The sequence below is a fragment of the Panicum hallii genome, chromosome 3 (assembly GCF_002211085.1).
Source record: "Panicum hallii strain FIL2 chromosome 3, PHallii_v3.1, whole genome shotgun sequence".
In the NCBI taxonomy this organism is placed as follows: domain Eukaryota; kingdom Viridiplantae; phylum Streptophyta; class Magnoliopsida; order Poales; family Poaceae; genus Panicum; species Panicum hallii.
This window is the reverse complement of record NC_038044.1, coordinates 2,317,513-2,333,717: the sequence shown is the minus strand read 5'-3', so window position 1 is coordinate 2,333,717 and position 16,205 is coordinate 2,317,513. Positions and strand designations below refer to the sequence as shown.

At 47.2% G+C, this 16,205-nt stretch overlaps 2 long non-coding RNA genes across 3 annotated transcripts; one reads left to right on the top strand and one right to left on the bottom strand.

Moving 5' to 3' along the window:
• The first annotated feature begins 8,030 nt into the window (after positions 1-8,030).
• On the top strand, positions 8,031-9,581 carry LOC112887430. The gene is made up of 3 exons (XR_003227559.1): positions 8,031-8,064; positions 9,042-9,167; positions 9,255-9,581. It is a non-coding gene; the product is annotated as an uncharacterized LOC112887430 (long non-coding RNA).
• A 2,340-nt stretch (positions 9,582-11,921) lies between these two features.
• On the bottom strand, positions 11,922-15,311 carry LOC112885951. Of its 2 annotated transcripts, XR_003227307.1 has the most exons (6): positions 15,250-15,311; positions 14,534-15,083; positions 13,935-14,425; positions 13,704-13,766; positions 12,495-12,930; positions 11,922-12,025 (listed from the first exon to the last, which is right to left on the bottom strand). It is a non-coding gene; the product is annotated as an uncharacterized LOC112885951 (long non-coding RNA). The 2 variants fall into 2 exon arrangements; XR_003227306.1 differs by lacking the exon at positions 15,250-15,311 and having other exon boundaries at positions 14,534-15,172.
• Positions 15,312-16,205: the final 894 nt, after the last annotated feature.

Sequence of the window (16,205 nt, the reverse complement as noted above, 5' to 3'; positions counted from 1 at the left end):
TTAGGTACTCCATGCAACTTCAAAATACGCTCAATATATAATTTGCTAATTTATCCCCTCCATAACTGGTACGTACTGGGATGAAGTGTGCCACCTTAGTAAGTCGATCGACAATTACCCAAACCGAGTCATGGCCGCTCTGGGTTCTTGGTAGACCGGTGATAAAATCCATACTAATTTCGTCCCACTTCCATACTGGAATTGGCAACGGTTGGAGTAATCCACTGGGTTTCTGGTGCTCTGCCTTAACCCTTTTGCACACATCGCAATGAGCTACGAATCGAGCAATATCCCCCTTCATACCATTCCACCAATACTTCTCCTTAAGGTCCAGGTACATTTTCGTAGTGCCGGGGTGAATGGAATAAGTGGAGTTATGGGCTTCATCCAAGATGGTCCTGCGAAAATGACCTTGCTTAGGCACACATAATCTTTTCTTGAACCACAAGACTCCATCCTTATCTATCCTGAAATCTGGGGCTTTGCCTTCACTGTTGCGATCTTTAATCCATACCAATCTTTCATCCTCCATCTGAGCTTCCTTAATCTGGTCATCCAGGATGGGATGAACACTAAGATTGTGGTTGCAAGAGTGGCGTATAACCCTTAGGTTTAACTTCCTCATTTCTTCACTCAGCTCTGGGGCTTGCGTAACTAGGTGATGGCAATATGCTTTACGACTGAGCGCATCAGCCACCACATTAGCTTTTCCAGGGTGGTAATGAATTTCCAAATCATAGTCTTTGATCAACTCCAACCATCTTCTCTGCCTAAGGTTGAGATCTGACTGGGTAAAAATGTACTTCAGGCTCTTATGATCCGTGTAGATCTCACACTTGTTCCCGATTAGATAATGTCTCCAAATTTTGAGGGAATGCACCACCGCGGCTAACTCCAAGTCATGGGTGGGGTAGTTTGCTCATGTGTTCTCAACTGTCTTGAGGCATAAGCTACAACTCTTCCTTCTTGCATAAGCACACAACCCAATCCTTGTCGGGATGCGTCGCAATAAATGACAAAGCTCTTCTGATTATCTGGCAAAATTAGCACCGGGGCAGAAGTTAGTCGTCTCTTTAACTCTTGAAAACTTCCCTCGCAAGCTTCAGACCAGACAAACTGTTTGTCCTTTCGGAGCAGCTCGGTCATAGGCCGGGCTATCTTAGAGAAACCTTCTATAAATCTCCGGTAATAGCCGGCTAATCCCAAGAAACTTCTAATCTCCGAGGCTGAGGTTGGTTGCTTCCATTCTGATACTGCCTTGACCTTTTCTGGATCCACTTCAACACCTTCGGCTGTTAAGACATGACCCAGAAAACTGACTCTCTGCATCCAGAATTCACACTTACTAAACTTGGCATACAACTGGTGTTTTTCGAGCTTTCCCAGCACAACTCTAAGGTGTTGTTCATGCTCCTCAGCACTCTTAGAGTAGACCAGTATGTCGTCTATGAATACCACGACAAACCGGTCTAACTCCTCCATAAACACCTTATTCATGAGGGTCATGAAAAAGGCGGGGGCGTTAGTTAGACCAAAAGGCATCACTGTGAACTCATGCTGGCCATAACGGGTCCTGAAGGCTGTCTTAGGGATGTCCTCTGGTCGTACTCTGAGCTGATGATAGCCTGATCTCAGATCTATCTTGGAGAAGAACTTAGCTCCCTTCAGCTGATCAAACAGGTCATCAATCCGAGGCAGAGGGTACTTGTTCTTGATGGTGACTGCATTCAGGTCACGGTAGTCCACACAAAGTCTCATGCTTCCATCTTTCTTCTTCACAAAGAGCACTGGGGCTCCCCATGGAGAAGCAGCAGGTCTAATAAATCCCTTTTGTTGGAGCTCCTCAAGCTGCTTCTTCAACTCGGCAAGCTCTGGGGCTGCTAACCGATAGGCATTCTTTGCTATAGGCTTGGTTCCAGGGACTAAGTCAATAGTGAACTCTACATCTCTTTCTGGAGGCATACCGGGTAGTTCATCCGGAAATACATCTGCGAATTCCTGAACTACTGGCACATCTTCTGGGGATTCTGCTTGAATGTGGTTCACCATGGTGCCTGGTAGGCTAGGCTGGATTAGGCATGTGACTGTTGACCCTTGGTGGTTGGTGACTGTCACTGCTCTCTCAGCACAGGCTATGTTTCCTCGGTGCTTGGTGAGCCAGTCCATACCGAGTATGACATCTATCCCTTTGGAAGTAAGGACTACTAGGTTGGCAAGGAATACTACCCCACTTAGGTTTATAGGGATATCTAAGACACCTAAGTGGCAAGGTATATGACCTCCAGGCGAACGTGTCATTAACGGCCTCTTAAGGGCTATAGTAGGTATATCATGCTTTTCCACAAAGTGGGAGGATATAAAGGAATGTGATGCTCTAGAATCAAAGAGTACTGAGGCTAGAGCTGATTGGACCAGAAACTCACCGAAAATCACTCCTGGTGCATCCTCTGCTTCTTCAGCATGCACATGGTTCACCTTTGCCTTGCCGAAGGACTGCTGCTGGCTTTTAGCTGGTGCTGTACGGTTGGTTCCCGCCGGCTGCTTTGGTCCTTGAACAGAGTTGGAGAAAATCGAAGGGGCCGGCTGATTGAGATACGGACAGTTGGCCCTGTAGTGTCCGACTTCACGGCAGTTGAAACAGGCCTTCGGATTGGTCACTTGACTTCCGCCAGTCGGTTGGGTGCGGGAGGTGTTCTGGGTCTGCAAAACCGGAGCTGACTGGGCTGGCTTCTGGAAAGAACCGGGGTGCGTTCTGAATGAGGTTGCACCCTGGCTCCTCTGGCCTGAGTGAGCCGGATACTGAGTCTTCTGGAACTTCTCCATCTGCTGGGGTTTCTTGCTTTCAAACCGTCGTTTGCGCTCACTGAGTTCTGACTTCCTATTTCTCTCAGTGGTGATAGCCCTGTTGATCATGGCATTAAAGTTACTGTGGGTGGTGACTTCAACCAAGGTCCTGATTTCCGGGTTTAGCCCACCAAGAAAAGCTTCTTGCTTCTTCTCGTCATCATTGATATCCTCTGGTGCATAACGAGACAACTCCGTGAACTTATGAAGATACTCCGTCACATTCATACCACCTTGACGAAGCTTTCTGAACTCATCCCTCTTGAGCTTCATGACACTGCTGGGAATGTGATGTTCTCTGAAGCTCTTGACAAAATCAGCCCATACCATCTCGTTAGCGTTTTCATTTATTTCCCGATAACTCTGCCACCAAGCAAGGGCTGGTCCCCTTAACTGTTGTACTGCGAGCAAAACTTTGTCTCTGTCATCTGCATGAACCACCTCGAGCTTCATTTCAATCTCTCGCAGCCAATCATCTGCCTCAATAGGGTTATCAGATCCTCCAAACTTAGGTGGCTGCAAGCGGTTGAAATCTGCAATTCTGCTGCCATTGCCATGATGCATTGCAGGTCTATTGTTGCCAGGATTGCCTTGAGCTTGAGCTGTGAGAGTCGTCACAAGAACTTGAAGGAGTTGGTTCTGCTGCTGCAGTATGGCTGCCAGATCTATGGGTGCTGGGGCACGGGGAGGTGGCGGTGGTGGGTGTCCATTTCCTGGTGCTCCTGGGGCTACGTTCAAAGGGGCCTGGTTTCTCGGGTTGACTTCGTCACCGTCTTCCTGAGCATGGAGTCCCTGGACTCGACTCGAACGACGGGACATCTGCGGTCAAGAAGGGATAAGGTACGATTAGGTGGCTCTCCTAATTTATTACTAGGGTAGCTTTGCATATATATATATATATATATATATATAATAGCACACAACACAAACAAATCATTCAAGCACCAAGCATTCATTCAAACAAGCAGGGGTACATGACATGACGGATTACAATAACGCGGCTCGACTTTTAAGGGTCGGCCGGAACGACTCGACTACTGGACCCTACAACACGGTCCTCGGGGTCACTGTTTCCGGGATCTCGGGGAGACGCGGGAGGCGTGGGCGGCACTGATTCGCAAATCCTCCTGCGCGGTTGGGACAAAGGGTACAGTGGGATCCCCTCCAGGATTGGTGGCTCCGCGGCGGTCCTGGGATGGCGTTCCTTGCGCTTGGCACGGTCCACTAGGTAAACACCCCTAAGGAGTTGACTGTGGCGATCTGCCTGTTCCCTAAGGTTATCTTCAGCCACAGCGAGGCGGCTTTCAGCTTCAGCCGCTCGGGCTTCTGCCTGAGCTAAGGCCAGCTTAGCCTTATGCCAACGGGACTCCGCTCCCTCAGCACGCTGGATTAAATCTCTCACACGCTGATGCAGTTGGTCGCACAAATTGTCGAGGCTAAGCAAATAGCCAGACATAGCGACAACTGTGGGGTTCTTCTCTGTCCCTGCGGGACTTTCCAGGTTGCGGATCCTCGCTGCCCAAGCAGGACGGCTACGATCCAACGGTGGGAAGTACTTCATGGGCGTGGAACCCAAGTGCCATTCGAACATCTGGCACAGGTACCGCAGTGCCTTGCGAGCTGCAAGTTGAATGGTGTCAGGCATACGGGCTCCAGTGGCGGTGATGCTCCAGGGTTGCATTTCCAAGTATTTATCACTGGCGCCAATATGGACGGTGACCTCACAGCTTTCGGTGCCATGCTCCATGAACTCGCGACCCGCATACTCCGGTCGTTCCGGAATACCCAGTCGCACCGTGGCAGCATAAAGCACCCTGGGAAATCCATCTTCGTTGATGCAGTAGGTGGTGGTCCAGTCATCCGCCATCTAACTTACAAAGGTAGGGTTAGCATAATAAGGATAAAGTTTTAAGGACTAATAGGGTCTCATAGATTGACCATCCTAGGGCTCCTACGGTCATCGTTACTACCGGTTCGTGTCCTACAGCCAAGCATGGCTCTGATACCACTTGAAACGCCCCGGCCTAAACAACCGGAGCTAAACATGTATTTAAACACCAGAAAACAGTCTCTGGTGGAAATACATTACACAAGTGATGCCACAGTCATACATAGCCTTATTTAATACGTTCGATTACAATGATAATGTAAACTAGAAATACAATAGTTGCGATGATAAACGCAAGGGTAAACTCTTCATCGGACATGGGGGCTTCTACCACAACGGCACCACTCCAGACTTGGGTATAGGGCACGAACTACTCGCCTTCCTCAGGCACGAAATCAGGATCCTCTGCAACAAGTCATAAACGGGTGAGTACAAAAGTACTCAGCAAGTTCCACCTCACCCTACGGGAGGGGAATGACATGCACGATGCACATTAAGCACAAAGTATTAGTAATGCAACTTATAGTATGCAACTCTTCCCGACACAACCCACATTAGGTAGCTCACTAGTTGTCAGGACCACACCGTAGCCTGTCCATTCCGTGGACACGGACCATTCGAATGGATTCTACACTCTGCAGAGGTCGTACACTGTACCCACAAGCTCGACTGCCCGAACGGACAACCGACATAGCCGACACCCAGCCGTGGTCACGCCCCAGCCCGGCCGCACAACCCTCGGGCCCTGACCCCAATGGTCTATACCCGTGAACCATCCCTGCGACCGTCAGGCTAACCAGTGGGATTAGGCTAAGTCCGGCCCATAACGGAACCTGTGGTCGTACTAAAGTAAGCTAGGTGAGATGTCAAAACAACTCGGTCCTTATGGTTCACCAGGGCAGCAACCATTCCTCAACATGTCAACTCGAGCCTACCTCCACGGTAGCACTCACCTGCCAGTCTACCACCACGGTAGCGCCGGCTCCAGCATACCCAGCTGCCCTAGCCTCAACCAAATCTCTTCATATCCTAGTCTCAACTCTGGATATGCATAACTACTCACATGCATGTATGAGCACACTCAATCACTCAAGCATCGGTATATGTAATCGATCCTAAACCAGGACTACAACTAGACGTCCTCACATGGATGCAACCGCTCACGTAGGGGTCAATGAAACTTGCCTTCGCTTACGTACGCGTCGGCGACGGCGGCGGCTTCCTGCTCGCGGTACGGGTCTTCCGGCTCCGGCGCGCTGTACTGGCCTTCGTACTCCTTGGCCAGCTCCTCCTCGGTCACTCCGTGATCTACGGCGGAAACGGCGCAACCGGCAAACAACACAAGCAAGCTATAAAATAAGCTCAAATGGAGATGAAAATAGAAGAAATAGATAGTACATGATTTGAGGAGAGGGTCAACTGTTGGAGCTTCGTCTCGTGAGTGAATTGGGCTCGGGAGAAGTGGTTTAGCTAGCAAAGTGAAGCGGCTCGGTGTGTTAGGGCTGATGGTGGAGCTCATCACGGCCTCGCTCCTTTTATAGGCGGGGAGAGGCAGCGGCGTCGCACAGGGACGGGCGACGGCGTGGGCTGCGGCAGCTCGCCGACAGCTCCCACAGTGGCAGCACTGAAGACGCGAGCGTCGAGGCGGCAAAGCCGGCGAGGACGCTGCAGCGGCGTGGGCAAGGTGGGGACGCGGAGGTGGGCGGCACGGCGCGGTGCCGGTGGCAGTGCGCGGTCCCGTCGTGGGGCCGGTGTGTCGCGCGTGCGCGAGCGAAAGCGAGCACGGGTGGGGACGGCAGGGAGGTGCGTCGGCTTCCTTTTTAAATGAGGTGAGGCGGTTCGCGCGGCGGAAAAATATCTCGGCCGGCGCTGTGTGCGACGACCCTGATTTATGGCGAGGTGGAGCCTACCAACAGATGAATCACAACCTATATACTAAGTACTCCAGCTTAACCAGGAGACTAACACGTACCTTATTGGAGCGACAAAGTCACGAAGGAACGCACAACCTTAAGTGGCTAGTCCAACACTAAGCTTACCACAACTTATGTAACTTGCTCATAGGTGGATGGCAAAAGAAAGGAGGGGTCCTATTTATAGATCAAGGGGGATGGTGTTGCTAGTGAAGATAAAGAAAGAACCGGAGAAGGAAAACATAGGGGAAAGGGAAATCGAATTCCCCAAGGACTTATGCGCAATTTCAGAAAACTGCAGGGGCTCATCTGTAAGGCAAAATTTCCCATCAATCCAAAACTCAAATGAAGAAATGCCCAACACGAAAGTTGAAGAGTTTTTCGAACTCTACAACATTGCTTTAGGGCTCAAATTCAAAAACTCAAAACTTATGTTTTTACACATGAATTTTTGGAACAAAAGTCGGATTTGAATTGCTTTTGTCCTAAAGAGTAAAACTTTATAAAATTCAGGACCTAAATGCAAGCATTTATGACACGTCATGATGACGGGATAGACTCGTCATAAATGTTGGATAGACATGTCATTATGACGGGATAGGCTTGTCATAATGGTTGGATAGACATGTCATTATGACGGGATAGGCTTGTCATAATGGTTGGATAGACATGACTTGCATTTTTACACTTTAGTCCTAGGTAGATTTAAAAGTTACTTTTGTAAATCAAATATTTGCATAAAAGTACTTGTACTTTTATAAAATTACGCAAACACCCTTACTTTGCATTTCTTTCAATAGTGATGAAAACTGGGATGTTACACGGATCCACATGCCGGCCCACTTCAACACTATGAAATCACTATTGCTACCTACTTATGTGCATCTCACTATTTTGTTGATCAACGAGTGCTAACATCATCCTATTGTGTTTAAATCAGTACAGTATTATTATTCTTATATTAATATCGTTACCATTTTCAATGATGTGGTATAACTGCATAATTATAGTATACGACTATCAGAGAACTGTAGTATACTACTGGATGTTCTTTTTTTTTAGGCCTTCTCTTTGGAAATTTCTAAAAATGCATTTGGTAGTTGTCCCTTTCTCTATATGCATCTTCAACACCAGCTGATTCACGTGCATCTTGTGTACCCTAGCCTCTGTAGCACCTTTGTTTCTTTGTCAAGGGTTTCTTGGCTTTGGCGTGCACATGCATGTGGTGTAGAAAGAATATTGACAATGTTTCCCATAGTTGAGGCTATTGCCAAATACAGCTCCACATCTGACTCGTGTTTGTTTGTTTGTTCATTGTAGGCTGAGAGTGGCATGAGAGTGGCTGAAAACGCCTTTAAGACATCTGCATGTAATATAATATGAAAGTAAAGATTGCAACGCCATATGGGCAGAAAACAGGTACTTGCTGCCGTGGCGAGTGCCTACCGAGTTTTTATCTAATATGCTTTTGTTATGGGTTAATTATATATGTGCAATCTTAGAGTTGGCTTATTAGAGAATATCGATATATGCATTTATGTGCACTTAGATTAAGGGCTGAAATCAATAATAACCATGTAGGATTACTCAACAATAAGCATGCATGATTACATTATAGCTGTGTTAGCATGGAATGTGATATAGATTACCCATAAAGGTATAGATTATCTTGAACTCCACAACCAGAAAATTTACGACAAAGCGTTTTTTTTACGTCATGGTTTTGGACTTGATGCTGCATAGATCCGGTAAAGGGTGCGGTGCATTAGAGCTCAATAATGGAGTCACTTCACCTTCATCCCACCCTTCCTAAACTTTTTTCTAGCATCCCAAAACTGCATTTGGGGATGGTCGTGGTGTACGATGTTGTTTAGAGCTAAGCTATAGGAAGTGCAATGGTGCATATAGGAAGTGAAAAGAAAAGAAAAGAAAAAAAGGAAAGCTGAAGAGAACAGGGCCTAAAGCGCTGTGTGGTGATGGCTGCGCGTGCGCGTGCTGAACAGGCGCCGTTCGTCTGCGCTCGCATTGGCTGAATGTGTTGCATTTATTGGCAATCAGCATGGGCTTGCATACTGGGTGTAATGCGGTGAGGTGTTAGCACGGCTAAGGATTCTATTCAATTTGTTTTTGGAGTTGGGGGTTGTTGCAGGCCTTCGGTAATGTCTACTACTCACATAGGTATGCAACACTAGCAAAAACAAAGAAGGATAGGAGGCTGCAAAGGATCAGCGCTGGTGACTAGGACTTAGCTGTCCTTGGATTAGTTTCCAAACTTTCAGTTTCCATAATTCAGCACTTTGAGAATTATTCCTTTTGCTAAGATCGTAAGGTAGTATGTATATTTAAACAGCAGTATTGCCATCAAACTGTACTCTTATCTCTCTTCTCTCAAGCAGCACCTACCGCAGCCCAGGCTGGCACGTCGAGATGTCGACACCTACCCATCACAGCTCCGTCGAAGCCACCTCTACCTCGTTGCCCAGGCACCCGTCTATTCCAAGCAGCCCACAACAGGAATAGGGGTAAGTTTCTTTTTCATGTACTTAACTCTTATGATCCATCAACGCCGCAGCATGAACTTGTTTTAAATTTGCTTTAAAAATTTTAAGGTGATAAAATGGCCGCCCTTGCGACTGATAGCTCAACCTACAAAGCAGGCCAGCAACGGACCAAACGTGAAGATCCTAATATCCAACAGGAGAAAAAATGGCGCTCTTGTGAACAATCGTAAATCCTATGAGGCTACTGTGCTTAGCTTGTGCTTAGCTTGTAACATGGACTAGTACAATGCCTGTGCGTTGCTACGGCTAGTTGTGTTATTTTCTTTCATTTTTCATTGCAGTCAATGTTTATAACTTTTTAACTAGTTGTGTTATTTTCTTTAACTTTTCATTGCAGTCAATGTTTATAACTTTTTAACGTAAACTTAGCAATTATTCGTTTCTTCTATATATCCCAATATGCAAATTTTGCAAGGTGGTACTTCTTGAAATTCCATCCTAGACACCACATTAGATGGTAGCTTTCACTACTTTGTACGCAACTTCAAATTAACTACAGATGCATCTTTATTAGCACGCAATTTCAAATGCATGTGATGGTCTCAATAATGAACGACAATATGAGGTATGTAGGCCCCTTGCACGATTATATTTCATGAAAAAATATTTACGGTGGAGTAGTGAAGTCTTTTTCCCTCTCTCCTAAAAATGGAAAATTTTCCCTCTCTCCCTACAGCCGACAGGTGCTCCCTCCTATTGGTCTTCGTGGGCGGGATGGGAAAAATCCCCTTTTCCCTCTCCTGCCATTTCTTTTTCGGGCGTCTCCCCCCTCCTACCTCTCTCTCCCCGAGCGTCCTCGACGCCGCCTTTCCGCGCCTCCCCTTCCCGGGCCCCGCCTACCCATTGGGCCGGCTGCCCGGCCCGCTTGGCCTCCTGGGTCATGGTCGGCCCGAGCCGCCCTGCCTTCCCTCCTGGGCCGGCTCGCCCGCCTGGGCCGTGCCCCCTGCCCCGGGCCCGCCTGCCCCGGCATAGTTAATTTTCTTTTGAAAACCATTCCTTTTCTACTCAAAAGGCCGATTCTCCCCCGACATGCGATGCATTATCTGGCTCAGACTTTCAAATTCTTGCGAAGAGTACTTCTCCTTTAGATAAGGCAACAACCCTTGAAAAGCAATCTCAGCCAGCTGGCAACCGGACAAACCAAGCTGTATTATTTGTTCTTGATATCCCTGAACCTTCGTATGAATGACTCCACAGTCTCATGCTTCCTCTGTCTCAGATTTGTTAAATGGTGAGCTTCATGTCATGCACCCTAGAGAAGAAGAACCGATGAAATTGCTTCTCTAGATCGGCCCAGTATAATATGGAATTAGCTGGAAGCGTAGTAAACCATGTAAAGGCCGATCCTGACAAGGACAAAGAGAATAGGCGAACCCTCAGAGCATCCTGATTCGCAGCCTCTCCACACTAGATGATGAACCTGCTGATATGCTCCAATGTAGAAGTATCATCTTGACTAGAGAACTTGGTGAATTCAGGAACCTTATACCGAGAGGGTACGGTATCGAGTCATACACAGGTGGGTACGAAGTTCTTTACATGTAAGTCTGTCTTTTTGGCTTCAACCCAAATTGATCCTGCATAACCTTGGTGATCTGCGCAGTCTGATCACGTGGCGGCATTACCGCCTGCCCAGATGTTTGCTGTCCCACAATTTGGGCGGCCAACTGCTGCTGTTGCTGCGGCTGTGGCTGTACCATCGGCTGAGCAGCCGATGTCTGATACGCCGTTTGCTGAGGAGCCACTTGTGGAATCAGCACTTGGTTTTGTTTGTCATTTGTGGTGTCATCGGCCGAGTGGCCGATGCCTGAAACGGTGATGCAGACTCTTATCACTCGAGGCGATGAGAGATAAGGCACCAACTAATTAGCTGCTGGTAGTGGTGAAGAAATCGCCTGAGGATTGGGAACGTTGACGTGTTGCATCATCCCCCTTGCTGCATCATGAACCACCCACGTCACTCCTTGAGCGTTAGAATATGGCACTGCTGAAACTCCTGGCTGAAATTGTCCTGACACCATCGGAGGCGTGGGGTAACGTTGTGCTGCTGACCAGGCGGCTGGGGCATTCTGATGATGCATCGGCAGAGTTGCCGATGTGTTGAACATGGAGGGCATATTGTACCCTATAGCTGGATTCCACTCTGCGTGTTTTATTTTGAGCTGAGGGAGCAACCGAAGGTGGAGCAATCGAGTATACGGGCGTAGCTTGTGGTGAAAGCGTAGCAAGCAAAGTATCCGTCAAAATAGGCTGAGCAGCCGATTGCGTCGCAGGAGCCCTCATCTGATCTGAAGCACTCGTTGCGGGAAACGTTCCAGACGAACTTCCGGCCCTCCCGTACGATGGTCCCATATGATCTGGGACAACGCCACGAACCAAAGTATCCACCACCGCGTTATGCACTTTGGCCATTACAGGAGCGTGATTTATCATTGCTTGACCCACAGTCTGGCCAACCAATCCAGCAGCCTTGAATCACGCTGCTCAGTAGTGAGAGGATGGGGAGCTGGGAAATCAAACTTTTTTACAGCTTCTCCCCTCCTGGTAACACTGTATGACTGGAGACATGCCAGCTTGTATTCTTCCATAGCTCTAGCAATATCACCCCTCTGTTCCTCATTAAGATCACCCTCAGTGACGGGGATGATGTTGCTGTCATCATCTGCGGCATTGTCTTCGTTAGTCATGTTGTCCCTTGGTCGTCCCACCGGGCGTGCCAAAAGCATATTGACGCAGAAAACCAATACGCAGGCCTGAGGGGCTCGTTGACCAAGCTCAGACCGTCAACCTTCAAACCAAGGCGTGCCAGTCAATCTGACCTGTTGATTGACAAGGAAAAATCGGAGATCATCAAATACTAGAGCGTATAGGCTGGGATTCAACAAATCCGCAAGGTCTGCCGATTTCAGATATGCAATCGGCACAGGTTGCCGATCGGAAAACAGAGCAATGCAAAGGGTACAAACGTGTAATCTATAGACAAAGCTATCGGATCAATACTTAGAATAGATCTAGTCGGCTTTCCAACAGATTTCGCTATTGCAACAGTACGAGTAGACGATTAAACTTACTCTAAGCTAGATGAATGTGATAAAAACTAGAACAACAAGATAAACTCGCAGATCTAGTAGATATCGGTAACTGGTGAATAAATCTAGACGAGACAACAGCGATGCGCCAGATGTCAAAGCCTAGAAATTACTGGATAACTGTGAATAACTCCTGACAAAGCGACAGCGATGCGCCCGGATGCTGAAGCTTGGAGATTACTCGGTAACAAGATCTTACCACGAGCCAAGTCGCTCGAATGTGAGACCCGTCCTTGACAAGATCGAAGTCGCCGAAGAAAACAGTAGATGCAAAAAGTAGTAAAAGCTTGTTGTATTATGGCGTGTGCACCCTCTCTAGGCCTCGCAGGGCTATTATTTATAGTTTACATCAGACTCCTAACCCAACACGATCATAAATTTTGATAACTAAGGAATCAAGTATCTCTAAACATAATCTAAACAAAAACCAGACTCTATAAACACATCCCTAACCAACTCGGCTTCCACCGATCCACAGAATCTTCTTGGACCACGACGCTATCCGGATAAGGCTTTCCTTCACCAAAATCGGCAACACACCTCAACAGAATTAGCCTTCTTCCCCTATTGACGCCGGCCTTGACACGTGTTGAAAAACGGTGTCAACAGGATGTAACACCTCTGGTGTTAAAGACCTAAAGCAAGAGCATTTAAACTTAATACAATGCTTTATGAGCTTTGAGAAGAAAACAACGCAAGAAACCTTTAGAAATCTTAAGTATGTTTATATACACATAAGCTATAATTGAGATGATAAGTGTTTGTACATACTCAAGCTTGTCATAACAAATGGACCCTATCAAAAATTTTCAATATCAGAGCATTTAGACAAGCTGCTGATTAACAATTAATGTACACATCCGGGGGCATCTTCAAAGGGGAAAAAGCAAATTCTAACCTTGGTTTGAAGAAAAGCATGCTCTGGCAAGATTGGTTTCAGAATATTAGTCTAAAAGGGAATTTTAACTATTAGTCTAAAGCAATTTTCTCTCCTATCCATCTCAGTTACTACAACACAACAATGTCATGCTAGCAGATTTGCAAGGAATGGCAAGCATGCACCATAAAATGCACTGGACATATCTCACAACTTAGCATTCATAATGCATAAACATTATCTTATAGCATAAAACAAGAAAGTTCATCATCTTGTGGTCCTAAGGAGAGTTTTTGGTTCAGCCAGCAAGTTGGAGCAACATATATATCAGCATTTAGCAAGTACAGATATATAGGATTCATGTCTAGGTCATATGTCTTTCAAAACAGGGACTGGTAAGCATTTGATGCTTTCCTTTCATTTAGCCTAGCACTAGTATGCATACCTTACACCACAAAAGGAAGCTGCGATACTAAAGTTTTGCCATACTTTGCCAACTAGGTGAGTAGTACCTTCATATAAGAAAGCTACCTTATATGAAGCCAAAAGGAAGGGAGCAAAAGGAATAAAAACTCGTCAACTTTCCTCCTCGTTCTGCAGCCAAGCAATGAAAAAGAGTTAATATAACTAGAAGAATATTTGGGAGAAGAGGGTAGGGTATTAGTATCTTTTTGGAGGCACTCTTTAATTATATATACAATTATATATATTTCTTTGTTGTGGTTAATTCAAGGTGCAACAAGGGGGAGAAAAGATACATACTTTAGGCTGGCCAGATTTTGTTCAGACGTTCATAGAGACGAGATTGAGAGGGAGAAAGGCGTCTTCTTCTCTGGTGCAGTTCTTTGCATTTTCTTTTTAATGCCTTCACTTTGTTTGAAACTCTCTCAGCTTCATAACATCTTGGATCTTAAAAAGCAGCATTACTAATGATACTTCTCCTCTCACTCGCGGTTGGCAGCCTACCATTTTGAATCTTAAAACAGGAAAAGAGGTCAATAAGCGTATCCATGTCATGTCTAGACCAAGTGAAATTTGTGTCGATGGAAGATATTGTTAATGGCTCGTTATCTTCCGACATTTGATAGGCCCGTTGACGTGGCGACCTTGTTGATGCCCTGGAGCTTTGACCTGTTGACTGCCGCCTTGTTGATGTCCGTGTTGATGGTCCGGCGGTTGGTGATGATGGCGGCATGCAGCCCAGACGATGCTCACATTCAGCGCATCCATTTGCAGCCGCTTCCTGTGCGCGCCTGTTGAAGCAGTAGATAAAGGAATGGATTAGAGGAAACTATTAGCGCTACGACACAACCAAAAAACAAAAAACCAAAAAAAGACTTGCGATTGCGATTAGTATATACCCGGTCTTTTTATCGAGCAAATGAGCCTGAAAATTTTGAACTACGTCGGAGAAATTGCGCCTGCACAAATCACAGCGGACATCCATCCTCGCGGTCGCGGCAGGAGGCGGATGCGGCGGAGCGACGAGGGAGGAGTTGCAGCGGCGGCGAGTGTCGAATCCGGTGGGCAAAGCGTGCCGGCTCGCTTGGTGAGAATCCGTCGCTTCCAACAACGGACCAGAGAACGTAGATCTGCAAGAAAAAGAACCGACCAAAAGGATGAATCGATAGGAGAAGCATCGAGGTCAGAGGAAGGGAGAGGAACAGGAGAAGCTTGCTGGCGTGGAGGATGAGAAAGCTCGCCGGTACAGTCGCGGAGGACGAGGAGATGAAATTGCTGCAGCATCCGTCGCGGAGGAGATGCGCCGGAGGATGCGGCTGTCCTGGAGGAGCTGGTGCTCGCGCTGGGCTTGGGGAGGAGGATGCGCCGAGCGAGGGCGAGCAGAGGAGAGAGCGGCGGCGGATGGATGCGGACTGCCGAGAAGCCAGGGAGAGAGAGGCGGCAACGGCTCTGTAAAATTTACAGATGAGCAGCCGGCCAGCTATCAGCAGAAGGGTATGCAAGGGCCCACGTTCTCTTTTTTTTAAACCCAAAAACAACAGCTGAGCTCCACAGATTGTTAAAAAAAATCAACTTCTTCAACGGCCCGTCCTCAACCAACCTCCTACTGTTTCACCTGCCCCTTTCACATCAACGGAGTGGGTATGCTTTTACCACAACGGAGCAATTAATTCAAAGAACAGGCAGATTTTGCCCTCCTCTAAAACAATTTCATCTCCCATATCAAAATCTTCTCCAATAATGCTCCCTGTACCATATCTTTGGTACCCCACAGTTCAATACTCTCCATAAAAGTACACATAAAATCAGGCAATACATCAGTGGACGTAGAGTATTACGCTCCGGCGGTCCGAACCACTCTAAACCCTTGTGTACTTTTCATGTTCATACGCCTCTAGATCAAGCATTCCTTGACTGCCCCCAAACTCATCCTAAGCTAAGATTAGGCAGGTGCATTCCGCCATCCGGCTGGAGAAATACTCCGACAACATCAGTCAGAGCTCAAGTATGATTGAGTGCAGAAGGCATTCGCTTCACACGCGACGCAACCAAGCCTAATGAAACACCTCCCATTGTCTCCTTTTCCTCGAGCAGGGAAGCACGTTGTAGTCACCTCAGCGGGAGGCTCCGTTTCTCGGCATTCGCTTCACACGCAACGCTTCACACGGTGTAGTCACCTCATTGCAGTGAACCACGGGCCATCATTCCAAGCGTGCTGCTACAGCACCACTGTGCGCTGAAGCATGTAGTTTCTTTGATGGTATGTGCTACTCGATAATTATAGTAATTTTGGAGCTAATACGTGCAACAAACCCTAACTTCCGGGAGGGACGTATTTATTAGATAAAAGGCTAACACGGGCTCTGCTCGCTGATCCTATGATTTATGATAACTCGACGGATCGCACGGCCTTTGTGCCAGCGACGCATCATTCAAATTTTTGTCCTATCGAGGGTAGTATAGGGGTCTACCATGGTGGTGAAGGGAGACGGAGAATTAAGGCCTGTTTGGAGCTCTGCCTAAGCCGCCACCGCCTAACCTTAGGCGTGCCACGCAATGTTAGGCTAGCGT